At 41.0% G+C, this 6,364-nt stretch overlaps 1 pseudogene; it reads right to left on the bottom strand.

Annotated features, from left to right (window-relative positions):
- Positions 1-4,519: 4,519 nt before the first annotated feature.
- Positions 4,520-5,738, bottom strand: LOC123806757 (annotated as a pseudogene).
- Between the last annotated feature and the right edge of the window lie 626 nt (positions 5,739-6,364).

Genomic DNA, 6,364 nt, shown 5'->3' with positions numbered 1-6,364 from the left:
CGGTGTGGTTGCAATCACTTTTAGGCAAATGCCCTTCTAAGTATCGTTATAGGTGATCTGATGAGGTGTGTGTGTGTTGGGGGGGGGCAATTGTAAGAGAATTCAATTTCTTTCGTGCACTAGTATCCATGGAGAATTACCCATCTGCCTGCTCCCTTGATTTGACTTGAGAGTTTTAACCAATTTTAATCCATGTCACTGCATGTTAGATTGGAACTTGGTCCTGAGAGCCAGTTCATCCCAGAAGGATCACAGCACTGGCCCCTCTGCTCTGTTCCCCTCATCTACCCCCGCTCCTACCCTCAGACCTACCCAGGGACATTGCCTCCCACTGGGCTGAGTGTGCTGATGAGGCCTGTTTCCTGAGGCAGAAAGTCCTGGTCCTGTTGCTGCAGAAATGGCTTTAAATCTTGCTATTAAAAGTATACGGGACATTTGTAGATGCCAACAGTAGAGCAAGTCTCATCTCAGATACTGATCATGTGTGACTATATTTGCTATAAGTCCAGCATCAGTGCATCAGGACTTTTGGGGATGTTTTCTTTCTTGATTTCCTTCCTTCTTTTTTTCTTTCTTTTTTGTAATTTAAATTAAAGTTTGATATATTTAATTTCTGAGATTAGAGTCCAGTTTCTTTTCTTTTCTTTTTTTAACTTAAGAAAGAGTAGCAAACTCATTTACTTAACTGTATGAGAAAGGCAACTATTTTCAGCAAAGACCTCCTCCCCTTCCTCCTCCAATTACTGGGTGACAAAATAGCCACACAGAAGGGTAGCATTGAGTTTTACAGATTGAAAGGTGTATTAAAGGTGGAAAATGGATCAAGAGAAAGCAACTCAGGTGAATATTGAAGACTTTTTACAAAATTTCCTTGGGTATGATTGGCAATTTGGGAAGATCAGACAGATAATGCTCTGAATGTTTTGTCATTGACCTTTGTCATGCATAGCCTTTCAAGGTCTTTGAAGTGGCTGTTATCAAAAACAAACTATGCATGGGAGTGTATGCACACTCAAATTATTGGGCACATGAATGTGATTCAGTAGAAACAGAAAGCCCCTGTCTTCTTTGATTTAAAGTTTGATTTAGTGAGATATTTTCAGTTAATATAGACTTGAATCTTAGCAGCAGATGAAAACTCGGTTATATAAATATACATGTGTGTATACAAATATATATAATTTTCTCTATTTTTCCTTCCAAAACTTTTTCTACATTTGTTATTGTTTGTTGTTCAAGTACATTTGTCTCCACTTCCACCTCCCACCGCCCCCCCACCCCAGCCAGCCCCAACTCCCACTCTTGATCCTACCCCCCTTTGGCTTTGTCCTTGTGTCCTTTATACATGTTCCTGACAACCTTTTCCCCCATTATGATATTTTAATGTGAAAATGGTATCATATTTCTATACATTTCATAGGAAGAGATGACATTTCTAAAAATTGCATGTTTTTAGACAAGATACCGAGCCTTGGTCTCAGAGGTTGAAGATCACTCTGAGGGCATCAACTGAGGTTCATTGAAAAAACAAAAATGTAGCTTTGTCTCCTTCTTCTCTGTGAGCTCATGGGTCCCACATGCTGAGTTAACACAAGTGAAAAATTTAGCTTTTTTCTCTCTACTATGAATCTTACTAATTGCAGGTCTAGAAATTAAGTCTGAGCTCTGAACTATGGAATGAAGGAAAGAGAAGGTAAGCATTTGCAGAATTTGAGACAGAAGGCCAAATGGAAGGCTGTCTTCAGGGCAGGGATCCGAGACTAGAGAGGAACCTGCTGAGTCAAGTGGAATCTTAGGAAATGTATGAAACACCACGGACTTTATTTCTGTATTTAGGAACAACATCAGCAAGGTGATAGGTTTAACTTAGATATTTTGAATATCAAGGCAAATATTCATTTGCCAAATATTATTGCAGGTCTGCTGTGTGGTGGGCACAGAGCAGAGTGCCGGGCATACTGGTGGATTGGGCAGTCACAGCCTCTGCTTTTGTGGCGTTAGAGCCTAGTGGGGAGACACGTACTGAACAAAAAAATTAAGCAATATGTTTATAAAGATATGTGGATTGTTGTCTTAATCCATGTGGGCTGCTATAGCAGAATATTCCCATCAAAATTTTTATAGTGAAATGTGCACCGATGCTGGAGGGGACATGTAGGACATCACCGTTTGCCCCTGTGCTGTCCTGTCTCTGAGCCCTGGGTAGCTGGCCTGTCCCAGAACATTGTCTGGCTCCCTCACCCTTGATCCTTGGGATCCTGGTTGGTCCAATACAGGCAGCAGGTGGAGAACAAGAAGGGAGAGGTTGTACCCCACTTCCTCTACTCACACCTTCCTTTGTGGGTGGCAGCACGGCCTCTCTCTCTCAGTCTTCAGGCCTTTCTCTTGCATGTGGTGGGGATCGGGGAGTCCCACGGCCAATCATGGTTTCTTGCCTAGCCACCTTTAAAGAATCCTTCATTGACCCCTTTGAAGGTGACAATGGGTTTTGGAGGAACCCTGGCTCCTCCTCTTCCCAACCCTGGTCTGCCCCACCCTGCAAGACCATGCTCAGGAATGAGTTTGCAGAAGTCACCAACTACTCAGGCATCACAGGAGCATAGGGTTTCAGCCCAGTCTTTCCATGTCATCCACATTTTCTCTCTATGATGCTGTAGAAATTGGAAGGAAGGTGGTCCACGTTCCCTTACACCTCGAGGGCTGTTGACACACAACATAACGTTTGCTCACTGTTTGACTTTGATGGATGCAAATTTATTCTAAATGAACTGACTTTCATTAGCATGTAAACATATGCTGTCAGTGGCAACACGCAGGGCCACTCGACAGAGCTCATGGTCTGTCCCTGCTGGACCCACCCGCTCTCCACGGCCTGTCTGGCTCCTGGCTAAGGCTGCAGATGTTGTTTTTCTTGCTCTGTGAAGTCTATGTTTTAGCTACAGGGTCGTTTTCTTTCACAGGCAAATCCACAGAAAGAACTTGGGTTTAAAGGCAGACTTACCGAAGGGAGCCTGTTGGAATGAATGTTGGCTGCTCTGCCTTCAATGTTGATTCACAGCCGGCTCTTTGTGTCGCATGGCTCAGATACTCCTCGGGGCTGAATGCTGCAATTGGTTCAACTTCTGCTTAGTATTTCTCTACAAGTGATGCTGCTGCTGCTTCTGATGTCTTTAGGAGTACCTGTGGTGAGCACAGCATCATTCTAATGATAGAATTCTGTTTTGTGGGTGCCTGCTGAACTAACACACACACACACAACAATATACCAAGAAAGTATGGAGAGTCCTGAAGAATTTTTAGATCACAGTGCTACTTTCTATACACACAGAGACATAAACTGGTTGGAAAACAGTCTTCAAACATCATTTCCCCCCCACGTATATTCTCATTAAAAATTTTTTTTTTACCAAGATGCTCATTTCCAGTTTATTTCCCCTGCACTTCCTTGCAGATCTAAAAGAACATTACTGGTTAATGGCATGTGAAAACACACTGCCATAGAAGTCTGTGGTTGCACAGAGAGGTCATGACAGTTTCACATACCCTGAAAAATATGGAAACACCCTGTGTTTCTGGAACCCTCTCTTTTCTCTTTCCCTTCTTTTTTCACACTACGTGATCTACTTTGGGAATGTTATCTATTTTCATTCTTTTAAATTCAAGTTTCTAGCTTTGGTTGGAAGTGCAGAACCATTCATTCAGTCAACAAATATTTTCCAAGCACATCTGCAGAGACACGATTATCTATGTAGAAAATTCTTTAGAATTTACAAAAAACTACAGGAACTAATAATAAAAATAATAATAAAAGCTCAGTAGTAAGTGAGTTTGGCAAGGTTGCAGAATGTAAGATCAACATACAAAAGTTAATTGCATTTTTAGATTGCAACTGGTGATTGAAAATTGGAATTTTAAAAGTAGTAACATTTACAACAACATCAAAAGTGAAATGCTTAATGCTAAGCTTAATGCTAAGATGTGCAAAGTCTGACCATTGAAAACTATGAAACATTGCTGAAAGAAATAAAATAAGAACTAAATTGAATGGAGGCATGTATTGTATTCATAGATCAGAAAAAATCATTGCTGTTAAGATGTCAACTCTACCCTTACTGATTGATCTATAGATTTAATGCAGCCCTAATCAAAATCCCACTAGACGATTTCCTCCTCCCCCTCCTCCTCCTCCTCCTCTTCTTCTTCTTCTTCTTCTTTTTCTTCTTCTTCTTCTCCTCCTCCTCCTTCTCCTTCTTCTTTTTGGTAGAAATTGGAAAGCTGATTCTAAAATTTATCTAGACATTTAGAAGACCCAGAAGAACTTACATAATTTTGAAAAAGAATAATATAGTTGGAGGACTTATATTAATATATTAGTGCATAAGACAGTGTTGTATTAACATAGTGATAGACACATGGATCAATGGAATATACCAGAGAGTTCCATTTGTAGACCCACATGTACATGAAATTGACTTTTTTGTCTATTGAAGCATTTGATTTACAGGTATGTATTATATCCCTAGAAAAAGAACCCTAGGATTTTCCCTCCTGTGTGTTTCTCTTGCTTCTTCATGGTCCATGATGCCCCTGAGGTTATCAGTACAGTGAAACCAAACTGACGAGATGGAAGCAGGTTGTTCTGCCATTTTTCTACATCTCAGAGTTGCACATCAAATCTGGGGCTGATTATTCCACACTTGTTCAACCTGCTGGTGAAGTTCACAATAATTTTCACAGCTTGGTCATCAATGATTTCAAATTCGCTAATGTAACCAGGTTTCATCATCAGTTAGAAACTGTACAATGACTTTGGAGCACATCCTGATAAGAACCTGGCATTTGCCTCTCTTTTTGACATTGTTGTCACTCTTGAGAGCATCAGCCAGGACACTTGTAGGCACGCTTATAGTGGCACAGAGAGATGGCAAAAAGAGGCTGGAGGTCACAATTGAATTTTAATAAAGGTTCAAAGGTATTGCATTAGAGGAAGGTCAGTAAATAAGGCTGGAACAATTAAATATCCATATTGAAAGAATGAATTTCTCCTAGATTTCTTCACACTGGTGATATCATTTAGGCAATTCAAACTTTACCTATCTAAATACTCAACTCATCTTTTATATTCCTTTCCTTAAATATATTGCATGGAGATTCTGATGGTACTGTTGATGCAAGAAGTTATGAGACCATAACTTATAAAATCCTGTTCTAAACCTTGGAATCCTATTTTTTCCTTTTGCTTTACCTATCACTTCTAATCAGTTTCTCATTTCTATAAATCCTCATTTCAAAATATTCCCAGGATCTCTCCCTTCTTCATATCTGCACTGCATTCCTTTTAGTTCAGGTTCTTGCTGCCCACTTTGCTCTCAAGGTGGCCATCTGAGAGTTCTCCCTAATCCTACTGTCATTTGTTCACAAATAGTCAGCACTGCTGTCTGAATCCACAGGTCTGACCTTATAGTCAAAAGATCTGAAGGTCAAATGGACCTTTGAGGTTATCTAAACCCACCTTCTTGGTATTGCATGAACCCCTGTACATAACACCAATTCAGGTCTCAAAAACTTGGCACTGTTGACAGAATAGGCTAACGTGCTACTGTGCTGTTCGTATCCTCCCAAACAGGACCCCTCTGTGCTTTTCCTTCCTTACCTCACCCCTTTGCTTACCATCTCTCCCTCACTACACCTAATACTTTACTCACATCAGCTTGCCTCATCTTCTCCAAAGACTCCATTGTGTCTTTTGTCACATTGTTCTCTTGCTGGAAGTATCATTTTCTAAGAATCTACACACATTCTTCAAAGAACATCTCAAATATCTCCCACTCCACCAAACTTCCCCAGATTCTGTCACATCCCTTCACATCCTATGACAGCCTGGAGAATGGAGTATTTGTTGTGTACATCCTTATGTTCATGGCCTAGTGGGGGTGAGAAAGTAGCTGAAAAACTAGAAAGTAGGTACTTCTTGGAGTGAGCACTGCCTTAGTTCAGGGAACTCCTGGAGTCTCCTTTTTGTCTGTAGAAATACAAGCCCTTAGGGTGTGGTTGGAAAGGAGAAGAGGTGATACAAAGAGAGACCAGACCTAAAGCATAACAATGAACAGACACTTTGGTCTTGGGAGATGGGCCCTGTGGGAAGAAGCAGCCAGAAGATGAAGGTGAAAGACAGAAAGTGACAGCAATGTGGTAGAGTCTGAGGAGACACTCGACTTCCCACATTCCCAGGAGGGGAGGCTGAGGCCCTGACAGACAGGACAGTGGTAAATAGGCTAGCAAGTGCTCAGCTCAGCATGATTCATTTTAATGACTTATTGGCTGAATCATGGGAAGCATTTAGGGTCTTGGGGAGAAATGTAAA

Source organism: Phyllostomus hastatus, unplaced genomic scaffold (assembly GCF_019186645.2).
Source record: "Phyllostomus hastatus isolate PE091 unplaced genomic scaffold, TTU_PhHast_1.1 phas_scaffold_39, whole genome shotgun sequence".
NCBI lineage: Eukaryota > Metazoa > Chordata > Mammalia > Chiroptera > Phyllostomidae > Phyllostomus > Phyllostomus hastatus.
Note: the sequence above shows the minus strand (reverse complement) of the source record. Positions and strands in the feature narration are given on the sequence as shown.